Raw genomic sequence first — 16,506 nt, forward strand, 5'->3', positions numbered from 1 at the left:
ATTGTTTGGAGTAAGGCACAAATAAATAAATATTTAACCCGATTCACTCGCTGGCTTTCACCGTTAACAGGCTAAAAAAAATCGCGTGATTTTGACACGTCACCGGAAGTTCAATTTCTCGTGAAATCTCGCAATTTTGCGGGATTTACTTATCGGCCCTATTATAGCCCTAGTGTGATTCTCGCGCAACATTAATCCTCTGCAAACTATAATATTGTAAAAGTGGAACTTTTAATACGAATACATGCCCAGAAATGGTTCAGTTCCACCAATCTATGCACTATCTGTATTAGCCGTGAACCCAATTCATCGGTCAGTTTTTAAACCGAATGAATCCAGGCCTTAAGATTATCTAGCGTGGGTATTTTGATTTTGTTGTCTTAATTAAATGTTAGATAATTATTCTGAGTACATATTGAGGTGGATTTAGCTAGGAGAACGTAGCTAAAAACGTTGAGATATACTGATGTGCTTGTTTATACTTGTATCATATGGTTTACTGGGGTTTTGAAGGTTTGTTTGTTCTTGGGGTTTTAATTTGGGGCGTTATCTAATTGCTTATACTTACAATACAATAAACGTGTGGGCTGCAGCTATATTTCCCATGCAATGAAAAGAAATTGAATGAAAATTATTTTTGTGAATGATAGTATGTTTAGATTATATGACCCGGGCCATTGGCAATATTATCATTATTCCAAATATATCTATATGTCGCAATAGATCTAACAACGTAGCTCTAATCAATGTTTATTAATGTCATGATTTTAAGTTAAGAGAGGTTGACGGCTGTCCTAAAATGCTTAAAATCGTTTTGTGAAACGCATCTATCTTAAATTAGGATGGAAATTTAGTTTAAGACGATTTTAAGGAGATTTAAGTTTTTGTGAAACCGGGCCCTGATGTTATTTCAACAAAGATATAGTAGGGCAAAAAAATACTTCTTCTTGTCGCATTTCTTCTGTCGGTTTCCTTTTGCCCCCAAAGAGGTACTCAGTTCTGAATATACAGAGAGACACTTAGGGGCATCGAAGACTACTTTCATCACCCAATAACACATTCTCTGTGATAATTTTCAAAAAATAATTCATTTTATATTAGAAGTAACTTCTTTTTTTTTATTAACTTTGGTGGAAACACTGGGTCAATATAAAGTACTATGAATGATTGAATTGCTGTCAGAAAATGCTGTATCACTCACTATGCCGTGATGTAATGAGATTCAGTAAAAGTGAAATCTATAGCACAGAATTATATTCATTTAAGAAAGGATTGGGAGATAAATAAAATCCCCTACTCGTCTTTTTTGATAGCAGAAAAAAATATCAGCACTCGTCGGTAAAGTATAAAAAACCTCGACAAAGCCTCGTTGTTTTTACTTTATCGACTTGTGCTGATATTTTTTGATATCAAAGAAGACTTGTAGGAGATTATCTATATAATACGTGCTTTGTTTACGGCACATGCCTATTACCCCGAAAACATCACTATCCGTATGTTACTTTGTTGAAGACGAAATAATTTGTACTTCGGGTTGAACAATGTTGAACCTATTTCAATACTACATTATCTAGTAGTATCTGGAACTAATAGCGAATGTTCATCATTCATCCATCCGTATAGGGAAATCACAGATCGATTTCTCAAAAAAAGTGAAAAATCTCGGCGTCCACCTGGATTGAAATTTATCAATGGAACAGCATATCACTAACATTAATCGTACTTGTCACTTTCACCGCCATAACATAGGATCCATAACAAATCTGATCTCATAACATGCTGCTCACCACATTGTGCGATCCTTCGTGTTCTCAAGATTAGATTATTGTAACAGTCTGTTGGTTAATTTGCCAAAAGAACAAATCAACAGACTGCAACGGACTATGAACACGGCAGCGAAAACTGTTACGAAAACAAGAAAGTCTACACATGTAAATCCAGTACTAAGAGAAATTCACTGGCTCCCAATGGAAGCTCGTGTGAAATTTAAAATCTTCTCACTCACATATTAGTGTTTTCATCGAACCGCACCAAGATATCTATCGGAACTTGTCTCAAAATATCATCCTAGCCGAACACTACGATCAAGCCAACCTAAACTTAGTTTGTGTCCCAAAACTCAAATTAGGATTATTTGGACAGCGATCTTTCCAGTATAACTTGGCAACATTTTGGAATAAACTACCATCAGAAGTTAATGATGCACCCACCTTATTGCAATTCAAGAGTTTATTAAAAACACACCTGTTTAAAGAATACTATGAGACATAAAACTGTTACAAGCACATACACCATAATGTCATCAAACGTTTTGTAGCGCTATGAGCATATACTAAGTGTATCGGGTTTAGCGCCTTAAAGGTGCACTGTTATTATTATTATTATTTTATATATTATATATCTCCTTACGTTATATCATTCGAGGGGGGGGGGGGTCACGCTGGCTAAGTGGGTAAGACGCTGGCACGCTAGCCTGGAGGTGGTGTGTTCGATCCCTGCATTGGCAGAGAAAGTTCATCCAGATTTTCCGGCGTGGTTCTCCCGTGTCAGTGATGCAGGACGGAGGGCCTGACAAGGACAGCTATCTAGTCGTTCGGATGGGACGAAAAACCTAGGTCCTGTGTACACGTAAAAGATCCCTTGTCAGTTGGAATTCGATATAATAGTAGGCCGTAGTGCCGCTGTCCGTGCAAAATTGTCTTCATAGCACACTGTATGGCGTATGTCCGTCTTAATTAGCCCAGTTGGGAGCAGAACAGTAGGACATTAAACCCCATTTCATTTCATTCATTTTTATATTATTCGAAAAAACTTACCTGTCCATCTGGGGCCACCAACTGTCAATAAAGTTAATGGACAAATGTCAAACAGTAAACATGTAAAGTCTCAAAAGGGCAGCTGTGGATGTATATATCATGGATTCCACGAAGTTTCGGACAATAATTTCAATAAATCAATATTGACAATATTTTTTTACCATTAAAAATACCACAATGTTCGAATATATTGTTTGACTCCATAGATTATCGCCATTCCTCCAACATTATTCCCTCAAAAAATATTGTTTTATTATTGAAACAAAGTATAAATCAGATTGGTCATACGTAAGAATTCATACTTCATAAATTCATAATCAACGGAGCTGTATTAAGGCAATAACTTTTATAAATCAGTACATCGGCGTTTAGTTTACAAATTCGACCATGCTGTATGACTTGGTCTTAGAGACTAGGCGAGTTTTTTTTTAAAGTGCTTCCCCTTAGTCAATATAGAAAGACACCCTATTAGAGATTGGGGATTAAGGATAGCTACTCCAGTCTTAGCTACGATTGTGTGCCTTTAGTTTCACCTGGCAAACTTAATTTCATTATTAATGCATGTAACATAGTGAAAATAAGTTAATTTTATACTATTAGGACTTATTAAACATATGCACCTCACTGTAGTGAAACAACTTTGTTTTATCTGCAAATATTAAATCAAGTGATGTTTCCATCAAAATTGACATTCATAATTACGATGTATTATTCCTGCGCAACTCATATCAGGTTAGTACTTTGATTGGCTGTTGTACACGACGCCCCGCCTTCATGATGTCAAATTTAACAGGCCGGCTATTATCGCGTCGATTTGAAAAGACATGATTTGTACCTGTGTTTGTTGTGTACGATATTACTCTTGGTGGAAGTGGACGTAAAACTCCAGGACCGAACTAACCCGTCTTTGTACCTGTCTCAGGTAGTATTATATTCTTAATAATATTGTAGTTGAATGTGGCAGAAATGTTATTGATAACAATAATCAATCGTTAGTTTGAATACAAAATTACCAGGTTTGCCAGATGGATCTATAGTACCATCTCTTTATCTCGAAACACAGAGGGTTAATCGATGAGGTTTCTTATCGACAGGCGTTCGCTTCCGGTCATCTTTAGAGGGTGCAGAAATGAAATTCCCAATTAAAAAATAACATATATCCGCCTGCGATCGAGGAAGGCGCAAAGCAAGGCGTCCGGGATATGAGAAAATTAGACGTTCACAAACGCGTTTTCCTGTTATTCCGGTCCGTTAGTACAGAAACGAGAAACTATTCCACAATATGGCATTTTTGTGATTTTGGAACCGAAAGCACACTATGTTCCATGTTTTTGGGGGGAGAGAGGTTAGAAATGATATGGCCGATAAAATACCTGATTTGATTCCTCGGGGCCGCGATACTGATTTTATTATACGCCCACATTTTCATGTGGACGTATATTTTCGTCGCCCCTGTCCGTCCGTCTGGACGTCCGTCCACAATTGTTTGTGAACAGTCTACAGGTCACAATTTTTATCCGATTTCAACGAAACTTGAAATATAGGTTTATCACCCTAAGATCTCGGTTCCTTTCGATATTGGCATGTATCGGACTGTAACTTCTTGGATTATGGCCCCTGATTGTACGAAAAATCACGTCTTTAGCTTGTGAACACTTTAGAGGTCACAATTTTTATCCAATTTAGTTTAAACTTTAAATGTATGATTATAACCCAAGGATCTTGGTTCCTTTCGATATTCGCGCATATCGGAACGTAACCTCCTGAATTATGGCCCCTGGTTGTACGAAAAATCGCGTTTTTAGCTTGTGGACCCTATAGAGGTCATAATTCTTATCCGATTTAAAAAAAACGTATTATTATATCACCGTTAAACCCTAAGGCCGACTGAGTTTGAATTTCGTGAAAATCGGCCCCAAACTGACAGACAAAATGGCCGCCGTTCGTTCTCGAATAGCGTAAAAATATGGTATATCAAGGTTGTGGACCCTATAGAGGTCACAATTTTTATCAGATTTTGTTGAAACTTGAAATGCAAGTTTATAACCCAAAGATCGTGATTCCTTTCCCTATTTGCGCATATCGGACCCTAACTTCCTGAATTATGGCCACTGATTGTACGAAAAATTGTGTTTTTAGCTTGTGGACCCTATAGAGGTCATAATTTTTATCCGATTTAAAAAAGCGTATTATTGTATCACCGTTACACCCTATTTCGTGAAAATCGGCCCAAAACTGACCGACAAAATGTCCGCCCCTCGTTCTCAAATAACGTAAAAATATGGTATATCAAGGTTGTGGACCCTATAGAGGTCACAATTTTTATCCGATTTTGTTGAAACTTGAAATGTAAGTTTATAACCCAAAGATCTCTGTTCCTTTCGATATTTGCCCATATCGAACCGTAACTTTCTGAATTATGGCCCTTGATTGTACGAAAAATCGCATTTTTAGCTTGTGGACCCTATAGAGGTCATAATTTTTATCCGATTTAAAAAAACGTAATATTGTATCACCGTTACACCCTTAGGACGGCTGAGTTCGGATTTCGTGAAAATCGGCCCAAAACTGACAGAAAAAATGCCCCCCCCCCCTTCGTTCTCAAATAGCGTAAAAATATAGTATATCAAGGTTGTGGACCCTATAGAGGTCACAATTTTTATCCGATTTTGACGAAACTTGAAATGTAAGTTTATAACCCAAGGATCTCGGTTCCTTTCGATATTCACGCATATCGGACAGTAACTTCCTGAATTATGGCCCCTGATTGTACGAATAATCACTTTCTTTTTAGCATATTCAATATCCATCTCTCGCAAATGTGGGCGTATCCTGCCTGGCAGCCGCTGGTTTTTTGATCCATTAGTCAATTGAAGGATATCAATTCCCGAAATTAATTAATTAAATGAATAGCCCGAAAACAGTTGAACAATGCAGAATAGCTTTCAGACTAGAAGGCAAATGGATTTTTCCCAAAAAATATTATATTTCTTCAAACTACCCGTCTACCCGACATATCGTCAGCAGAATTAGAAGGACCCTGTTTTGGGTTAACCAATTTGGTGTCATGCCGCTTTGGGATACACTTTCTTTGGTATCATGGGAGAAGACTGCGAAACCTATCTTTTGTAGCATTCCACAACCTTCATATACATAGTTGGTGTGAAGCATTGGGGTCATTAGTACACAACCCCTATCATGTTTAGAGATAAAGATTGGGGGGTGGGGGGTGTAACAAATAGCAAAAGAAGCCAATGAAGTTTAATTCAGTCATCAGATAGGATCATGCTGAACTTCGTCTGAAATTCCGTAATTAACATAATGCCATACGGCGGTCTTTAGGAAGTTTTGACGAGCCATACCTCGTAACACATGTGTTTTATTTGTGGAACAATGACTATTTTTTAACGTCCTACTGTTCTGCTCCTAACCTGGGCTAATGAAGACGGGCATACGCCATACAGTGTGCTATGAGAGAAATTTTGCCCGGACAGCGGCACTACGGCCTACTCTTATATCGAATTCCAACTGCCAAGGGATCTTTTACGTGCACGTCAATGTGTACACGGGACCTCGGTTTTTCGTCCCATCCGAACGACTAGACAGCTTTCCTTGGCAGCCCCTCCGTCCTGCATCACTGACAAGGGAGAACCACGCCGGAAAATCTGGATGAACTTTCTCGGCCAATGCAGGGATCGAACACCCGACCTCCAGGCTAGCGAGCTAGCGTCTTACCCACGTGATCCCCCACTCTAGATATCATAATTTTCATACGGTAATTCGCACATATTAGGTCGTAACTACCTGAATTATAGCCCTTGATTGTACGAAAAATCACGTTTTTAGATTGCCGTCCCTCAGGTCGAATTCCGTGAAAATCAGACCAAAACTGCCGAACAAAATGGCCACCACTTCTACGCAAATACTATAAATATATGGTATATTGTCGACCCTCTAACAGCTGTAACAATTTTCATCCAATTTTGATGAAACTTCAAATGCATGTTTATAACCCGCGCATATCGGATCGTTACTTCCTGATTATAGCCCCGGTTTTAGCTTGTGGTCCCACTAGCGGGCACAGTTTTTATCCGATTAAAAAAATCGTTCGAATATATCACCGTTAAGCCCCCGCCAGACTCGGCGGCGTCCTTATTGCGCTGCTGCGACCGTACGGTGACCAGAAAATGCCAAAGGTCACCGGCAAACTTGAAAACAGCGTGGGAAGATGTCCCAAAAAATTACAAACTTGAAAAAAGTCGCCTTTTCACAGCTTTCCAAGTCAGAACGCAGAACCTTGGTGTTTGTTCTGAACATGCTCATAACAAACGCCGTGACTCAGAGACCATTTTCCGTTGCCGTATCAGCGCAGTAAGGACGCCACCCTGGTTTGATAGGGAGTATTACACCATAATGGCGGTTGAGTGCGAATTTCGTGAAACTCGGACAGAAACTTACTGACAAAATGGCCGCTCCTTGTACACAAATAGTGTAAAAGTATGTAATGCCAAGGTTTTGGACCCTCTAGATGTCACAATTTTTATCCGATTTTGATGAATCTTGAAATATATGTTTATAAGCCAAAGCTATTGTTCCTTTCGATATTCGCGCATATCAGGCCGTAACTGCCTGGGTTATGGACCCTCATTGTACGCAAAATCCTGTTTTTTAGCTTGTGGATTCTCTAGAGGTCACAATTTTTTTTTATCAGATTTTAAAAACCTTTCAAATATATCGCCATTCCCCCATAATGAAGGTTGAATTCGAATTTTGGGAAACTGCCCGACATACTGGCCGCTCTTTTACGCAAATTGTATAAAAGTATGTGATACGATGGTCGTGGACCCTCTCTAGATGTCACAATTTTTATCCGATGTTGATGAAACTTAAAATATATCTTTATATCCTAAAGATACCAATCCCTTTCGATATTTTCTGGATTATGGCCCCTGATTGTACGAAAAATCGTTTTTTTTTTACTTTTCTCTATCCATCTCTTCCAAAATGTGGGCGTATCTTGTCTGGCAACCGCTGGTTACACCTGGGTTTGTGTCATTTAACTATTTAGAACAGAATCCAGTGAAACTTTTTATGCTTGTTTTTCATTATTCGTAGGTCGTTTAGTTCTTTATTACTATGTTCAGGTTCAAATCTTCGGGACTTTGCCTACTCATAATCCCTCAACTAAGTGTCAATTTTTATTAAATATAGAATGAAAATGAATTAAAAAAAAAAGCATATAGTGACAGTCAATTATTTATTTGAATTGTCCAATTATTTATTTGAATTGTCAGATATCCTCTCTGTCTCAAATTTTTGCCTTTAATGGAATTATCAGTGAGCTGAAATTCGACCGTGTATCTTCAGTCATTTAAATTTAAGGATAACTCCTGTTTTCTAATTTTTACATCACTTCCTGTTTCTTCAAATCGCCGTTAGGCATATACCATAGTAATGATCTGTTTGGAATGTGTTTAACCAGTTCTATCACATATATGGTAATGGCTGACACCAATATTGTCATTTAAGTTAATCTGTTTACTGATCAATCGTATGACTGGTCAATGGTCCGATTAACAACCAATAGCTAACTGCGTTACAAAAGCATTACGCTTAAAACAGAGCTCCAAATTGGATCAAATAGGTTTACATAATGTTACGTCATGACTCACGATTGTATTATGCCCAGTTAACCAGTGCATAGCAGAATATTGCAGAAAAACTGATTGCGTGACAGACGAGGCTATCAAATGGAAAACAATGTAAACAATACTGTTTGGAGACGAACATACTGTCACCATTTTTAATACCTTAACTTAAGTCACTGAACAAAGTTTTAGGGAAGATTCATATTAAACGAAGGACTGTCATGTTGCTGTACTTAGGATAGATTTGATTGAACGGGAAGAATAGACACAATCCTTCAAAAGCTCAAGTATCAGAAGCCAATCCAGCAATGGCTAGAGAGGGATTTCTCGAACCATTGCTTCAGGAATATATACAATGATAAGAGGGTTAACGCGAGTCGGACATACCTACGTGAATGTATATCGGATGGCTCCGTGTAGCGATATGCATCGCTGGTTAAATATGAAAAGCCCCCTCATCAAAAACATACATGTGACGCATACTATCTCCTGATACACATTCTATTAGCCTCGTGATCGTTTAGTATTTTGTCCCCGGTTATATTTGTTATTCTTTAATTATGACTCCTTTTCACGTTGTGTATTCAGTTTACCCAGTTCATAGTTACTGGCATAACAATATCACAGTTCGTTTCTACATTTTATGTCAAGCAAATGATACATAGGTTACAATAAATGTCATTCTCCAATCTCTCAACTCGCAGAACGAGTTTACTGACGGAACTCACTACATCATATGGCTCTCCCACGAACTAACGGGGCATTCTGAATCCAGATGGTGTATCTTGAACCTCAACGGTATCTCCCAACGAATCTACATGTCAGTGTTTAACTGATCAGCGTCTTTTATATTTCTAGACACCCCACCAATCTCGCAGGTCGAGTTTACTGACGGAACTCACTACATCATATGGCTCTCCTACGAATTAACGGGGCATTCTGAATCCAGATGGTGTATCTTGAACCTCAACGGTATCTCCCAACGAATCTACATGTCAGTGTTTAACTGATCAGCGTCTTTTATATTTCTAGACACCCCACCAATCTCGCAGGTCGAGTTTACTGACGGAACTCACTACATCATATGGCTCTCCTACGAATTAACGGGGCATTCTGAATCCAGATGGTGTATCTTGAACCTCAACGGTATCTCCCAACGAATCTACATGTCAGTGTTTAACTGATCAGCGTCTTTTATATTTCTAGACACACCACCAATCTCGCAGGTCGAGTTTACTGACGGAACTCACTACATCATATGGCTCTCCTACGAATTAACGTTGCATTCTGAATCCAGATGCTGTCTCGTGAACCTCAACGGTATCTCCCAACGAATCAAGATGATCTCTCTCTCAAAATCCCAAAGCGTGTCTACCCCAGAGCGCATAAATTCCGCTCGTTATATATGCCTAGACTGTTGCTATGAATTATTCAATTTGTCAAATATTACGTAAATAATTATGTTACTAAGCCTCATGGCGTCGATAACCAACCTTATATGGACAGTGGGAACTTTCCAGCAGGAGTGTCAGACGTGTTACCTTTTTATTAAATTATTATGAAATAATCACTGTTATTATTTATAAACCCATCACTCATTCAATCCGAGTGCGTGAGGTATGACGTATCTACACTATGTGGAGCCAATAATCAGTAAAAGAGATAATCCGGGAAGAAGGGTTTGTGTTTTTAGCACAAGCCGATGATGGCACGACAACGCATGTAAATGATTACGCACCAAAATATTTTAAGTTGTAGTTGCGAATCGTTGAAAGAAATTGTCATTTGATCGAAGGTTTTGAGTGGATGACGCAGCATCTTCGGTGATCTGATGGCGTATTGGTCCAATATTCCTGAGATGATAACTACAGGTTTTACTCAGAGAACTTATGTGGGATAAGTAAAACGTTCAACATAATTAGGTCTTGACTTTATGTCCTTTAAAAATACATTATGGGAGATTTTTATAGAGAGTTGGCCATTCTTGCTATAACAGTTCAAAAGTACGTACACGATGAAAGAATATATTGAAAATTTCAGTCAAATTACTTTATTCTGAACAAAGTTATCATCGTTGTAATATTTGACTAGAAATGGTAGTCAAATATATCTTCACCTTGGCCGATCGTTTGATTGACAGGCGTTAACTCCACCTACATAAGTAACGTTTTCAATGGCTTGAGACGGGGTTGCAGTTCAATTCGTATCACATTTATTTTTACTACAAATTATAAATAAGACTTTTATTATATAGATAAGAAGCGAAAGTTTGAAAGAAATGGACCAAATCAATGAGGCATAATTATAGCCGACTTCTTGTTAGCCTGCGTGTACTCTTGTACTGTAACGTGACTACGTGACTTCCGAAGCAGACAAATAGGAAACACTACAGTGATCCAATGGGGCTGCAATTCAACTGGGGTGATGTTAGCTGCGATGTTTATCAATTTTTCTGTAAACGCAAGTGACAAAAGAGAGTATAATACCAACATCCAAACTCTCATTTTAACCACAACTGAACATAATATCAAGGCCGTATATATCGAACTTTCAATCAAATTGACTGACATGCGGCATCGCTCAACAGCGGCCTCTTTTGGTACACTCTTATCATTTAGCCTCGATCTAACTGATGACGTCAACGTAACGGTTAATAATCTCCGCATGGGGCGCCATTTTTGATTTAATCAATCAGTGAAATCCTATTTAAATCCAAACTGTAGCCGAGCCATCCGTGGGTCTACAGAGTTGATTTTGGGCTTGTTTAAATAAAGGTCTATTTTATAATTTCTATAACATCTGAAGCCTAAATTAAGTCTTGCAATAATCAGATTTAGCTCTTGCAGAATGTATGTTTAATGCAATTAATTTATGTATTCCAGATAGCGGATTTAGTTTGTAATTACTGAGATAACTACACACAAGACGAATAATTTCAGTTCTCCGAGAAAAAGTGCTGTAGCTAATAATGAAGATTGGTAATATATTATTATAAGTTTTTCTTCGTTTGAAAGTTGTTTTATATTTTGCCAGAAAACAGGCTGTTCATTAATCATTAATTTAGTCCAGTTGCCAAACCTCATTTTAAGCCTTGACGTGGAAGTATAGTCCACCTAATGTTTTTTTGGTGGATTATATATCTTCAATATGTGTAGATTCAGAATCCGGATGATGCCACCCTTGGGGAAATTGAAATACATGTATTCAAGATGGTCGCCACGAGGCATTTTCTGATTAGTTGGTGGGGTAAAATATGTGACAGATTCTCTCGGGCCTCGGTTTCGATAAGAATTCGACCCGCTGAATCCAATGAGCATGGGTATTCCCTCCAAAAGTGACGTCTGATTCCGCTAGGGGGCGCAATTCAAAATGGTGGCTTATTTTGGCACGAAACTAATAAAAAGTTAACTAAAAAAGGTGTGTAATGTATCGAAAGGTGTGTAATGTAACGAAATATAGTTTTTTTGCGTATTATATATCTTCAATATGTGTAGTGTCAAAATCCAGATGATACCACAATGGCATCCTTGGGGAATTTAAAATATTCAAGATGGCTGTTATGAGGAATTTCTGGCCTTTTACTTTAATTTAGTGGGGTAAAATTCGGGACAGATTCTTTTGGGCCGCGATATGAAGGTGATTTATGTCAGAATTGGACCCACTGAATCCAGTGAACTGGGTATTCCTCCTAAAACATGTCGAATTCCACTAGGGGTTTAAATCCATGATGGGGGCTCATTTTGTGTGTGTGTGTGGGGGGGGGGGGGGTCATAAAGTCCCCTCAAAAGCAAAAGCTGTGCAATATATTAAACTATATGTTTTCAGTGTCAGTTACTTATAAACTAAACATAAAAACATGTTCCGACCAAAACGTATTCCAGGTTGAGCTCATATTCAAAACGATGGCCATATTTGGCAAGATATAACGATATTAGTAATGTATTAAACTATACCTTTCCGGGTTCGCCGAATTCATATCTGAATCGCGAAATGTGCCATGACCGAGCGAAACGCCAATAAATTCAACAAAATAGCAAAGTTTGGTAGACCATGGAAAAAATAGATCGGTAATGTAAAAAGTTATGTATCACAGGACTAGGAGCAAAAATGAAAGGGCCATACGAACAGAAGCTACGGAGAGCATAAATTCGTGTCACCTACTCTACTAGAAAACGGGGGGGGGGGGGGAATTGTTTGCCACCGTCATAAAACACCCAGCTTTGCGGACGCGTATGAATGAACAAATAACTGACAAGAAAAATGTAATCCCCGTTACATGACACGGATGGAAAAGGAAGAGTCAGACCGTTTTAATCTGTAATCAATGGTACAAAGTCAGAGGGGTCAAAACCAAAAGTACGACACAGATGTCAGTAGCGCGTGTGTCCTTCGCGGGCTCTTACGCACGCTGTGCAGCGACGTCGCATGGAATTTACCAATGTTTGAAAGAAGGCCTGGGGCAAATTGTTCCATTCTTGGACAAGAGCAGCTTCTAAAGCAGCAATGGTGTGCATCTGTGGTCTCCGATACAGACGGCGTCCAATCTCATCCCAGACATGTTCTATCGGTGCCATGTTTGGAGACATGGCTGGCCAGTCCAAGACATTGATGTTGTTAGCAGCCAGGTAGTCCATACTAAAACGGGCGGTATGCGGACGTGCATTATCCTGTTGGAAGTGCTGAAGTTGTGGGTGCGCTCGAAACATCGGAACAACAATTGGTTGCAGGACATCATCACGGTAGGCGACAGCATTAACGCGACCCCTGCAATTGTGTAGGGCGATCCGGTGATGAAATGTGAAGCCTCCCCACACCATTACACTTCCCCCACCCCATCGATTCGTTTCGAAGACGCAGCAGTCTGCAAGACGTTCCCCAAGACGTCTCCACACACGTTGACGGCCATCAGCGGGATAAAGATGAAAGCGACTCTCATCACTGAAGAGCACACTCCAACATAAGGTCCTACTTCTCTTAGACGACGTCTTACGGTGTTGGCACATACTGGTCCTTGTCTTCCGACGACTGCTGCACATGTTCGAGTCGCTGGGCGGAATCTGTCACGCATATGAGTGACCCGGATGTAGCGGTCTTGAGCCTGGGTTGTAACGCGTTGTGGACCAGGACGTTGACGGTCACGTGTTGATCCAGTATCTCGAACACGTTCCACCAACCTTACAATAGTGGACTGATGACAATTGAAGTGTCTGGCAATAGCACGTGTAGCCATGCCAGCCCTGGACATTCCCATGGCTTCATTCCGTTGATTTTCAGTAAGTCTCGGCATCTCTAGCTCGATTCTTTCACACGTCCAACAACAAATTACGACAGATTGACGTTTCATAGTTCATGTACTGCACATTAAGTTGAAAACATGCTTTTAAAGGGCTCACACACAATGCTGCATGTGAATATTGGGTTTTTCATGTGCATCTCGTGCAATTTCTTTTTTTTGCACACGGGCCGATATTTTTTGCGTTCATAGTATTGCATAATATTATACATACAAAACCACTTAGTAATAAAATATTTGGGAAAAAAAGTGATGCGTTTTCCATGGCGCTCAGTATATTTCATAATCTCCTTAGGAGATATCGCTTTACATGAATTTGATTGGTCAGTTCAAAAGAAACTACTTTTTTTATTTTCAAAGAACAGTTCATTTCTTATTAAAAGTAACATTTATTTTTATTAAACATGAATTATTGTTATTCAATTGACCTTGATGGAAACACTGGGTCAATATAAAGGACTTTGCAATGGTTGAATTGCTGTCAAAAAAATGATGCATCACTACGCCGTAATGTTCAGTAAAAGTGAAATCTACAGCAAAGAATTATATTTATCTATTTGTGCATGTAAGAAGGGATTGGGTGATAAATAAAATCTCCTACTCGTCTTTTTTTATATCAAAAAATATCAACACAAGTTGGTAAAATAACAAAAAACGAAATATGAGTTTCTTTCAGAGTTATCACAGTTTATGTTTCAAATTCTTTCGCGTTTTAGCCAATCTTCTAATGCCTAATATAAGAAACTGGCTCAATGACCGACCTTATTATACAGCGCACACGTGCTAACCATTCGGCCATCCAACCACCCACCTAGTTACAGGAAGGGCAATCGTTCACCGAACTCGGACCACAAGGAAAACACAGAAAGTGAAACTCCATAACATCTGCCAAACCATATCTTTAGGTTCCGTTATCAGAATATCTTGATTCGATATCTAGTTTGTCCCAAGCCTGAAAGCCGTTTCTGTACTGCTTGCAGGTCTAGAAATTATTTTATTATTAAAAACTCCACAATTCACAACAAAAACCACATCTTTTACCCAGCTGTCCAACTATACTAATTACTTCGATTTAATTTATTTCATTTCTTTTCAGGCAAATTTAAATACACATTGTTGGTGTTGTTCTTAATATGGGCTGTCAACATTTTATATCATGACAAGTACAGTAATTGGAAATTGTTCAGTAAACCGGATAACACGTTAGCGTCATCCAAACCGGTCCCAACGTTGACTTTCGCTAAGAAAAGTCTTATCCAAAACCAAACTTTACCGGAGATCCGTCTCACTCCAAGGCAGACTTTACCGGAGATAAGTCTCATTCCAAGGAAGGCGTTACCGGAGATAACTCTTGTTATACGGATGACGACTATACCCAGGATTTTAAATCTCGTATATTGTCATTTATTCCCCAGCATTTCTTTGTACTGGTCAAAACGATACGGTAAAGTTGCTCTAATTCTTGATAAAGAGTCTTCTAATGACAAAATATTTGCTGAGAAGTTAGAAAAACACAAACTTAAAATGGGTATAGATTTTCAGTTTTTCTATGAATCATTGCCCGAAAATTCAACAGTAATAAAGCGAATGCAAAAAATAAAATTACGCTATTTTGGATATGTCATACAATTGTACTCGAGTTTTTTAATGGATAGATTTATCAACACCCCGATATTAGCGTGGATTGATTCCGATGCAAAGTTCATAACCCCCGTTGCACCCGAAAACATCATGATAAATGGAAGATTGCGTGTTAAAGGACTAAATACGTTATCTATACTCGATAGTTATAGTTCATTTACAATGCAGATGCTTTGAAAACCATTGCCTGGGGATTTCATGAGTTATTTCCCTGTATACATATGGAGAGATACTATAACTAACTGTAATAGACATATCTTAAAACATATGAACGTTACCACACTGGAAGAGGCATTCATAAAATCTGCATCGCGTGGTTTACTGAGTCCGGTCTGTGTAATTTTAACTTATGCTTTTTATTTTGAAAGGCATAGATACGATTGGCATTTTGACATCGGGCCCCGTGAAAACCTGTCACACTACAACAAAAAGTATGTACTTCCAGGACACGAAATTACTTCCGCCGACGTCACGTATGATGTGCATGTAGCGACACATAACCGGTATTATATCGACCCTAAAAATGTAATTAATCGTCACGGATATTGTGCTGCTGTGACTAATTCCACCATATCCATGAACAAGCAAACAAACCAAATGTGTCGAAGATTTAATGGTGCAGTTTTTTGGACACTTTTCATACTTCAAGATTATATGATTAGATTCTATGGTTGGTGTCGAAATCAGAACACGATGTGTTTGCCTACTGTGAATGATCATTATAAAAATGTAAAAAAGTCAATTCAAGAGGGTTATTATACTCTAAATATGGGTAAGGTCGAATATATCTATTCTTTTGCTAAATCAGAGAATGTAACTTGTGAGCGTTTTTTCAGAAATGGGGGGTAGATCATTTATTTGTGATATCACAAACTGCCTATTATTAAATGTTCTTTTCGAATAAAATAAACTCGAGTTGATTTTTTACTGTGGACACACGTTTGGCTTTATCTCAACACTGGCTTTACATAACGGTGGGGGTAGTCGAATGGTGTCACCGAGTCAAGTGCCGTTATTTGGATACAACACTTGTAGTAGGAACATCCATATGAATTAATAATTACTTACGAACAGTTCAAACTGTAGCTAACAACAAGACAACGGTGAG

General features: G+C 38.6%; 1 long non-coding RNA gene across 1 annotated transcript; it reads left to right on the plus strand.

Moving 5' to 3' along the window:
* The first annotated feature begins 3,621 nt into the window (after nucleotides 1-3,621).
* Nucleotides 3,622-16,270, plus strand: LOC126816994 (uncharacterized). Its single transcript, XR_007678714.2, has 3 exons — nucleotides 3,622-3,738; nucleotides 11,347-11,442; nucleotides 14,854-16,270. It is a non-coding gene; the product is annotated as an uncharacterized LOC126816994 (long non-coding RNA).
* The last annotated feature ends 236 nt before the right edge of the window (nucleotides 16,271-16,506 follow it).

Source organism: Patella vulgata, chromosome 3, assembly GCF_932274485.2.
Source record: "Patella vulgata chromosome 3, xgPatVulg1.2, whole genome shotgun sequence".
In the NCBI taxonomy this organism is placed as follows: domain Eukaryota; kingdom Metazoa; phylum Mollusca; class Gastropoda; family Patellidae; genus Patella; species Patella vulgata.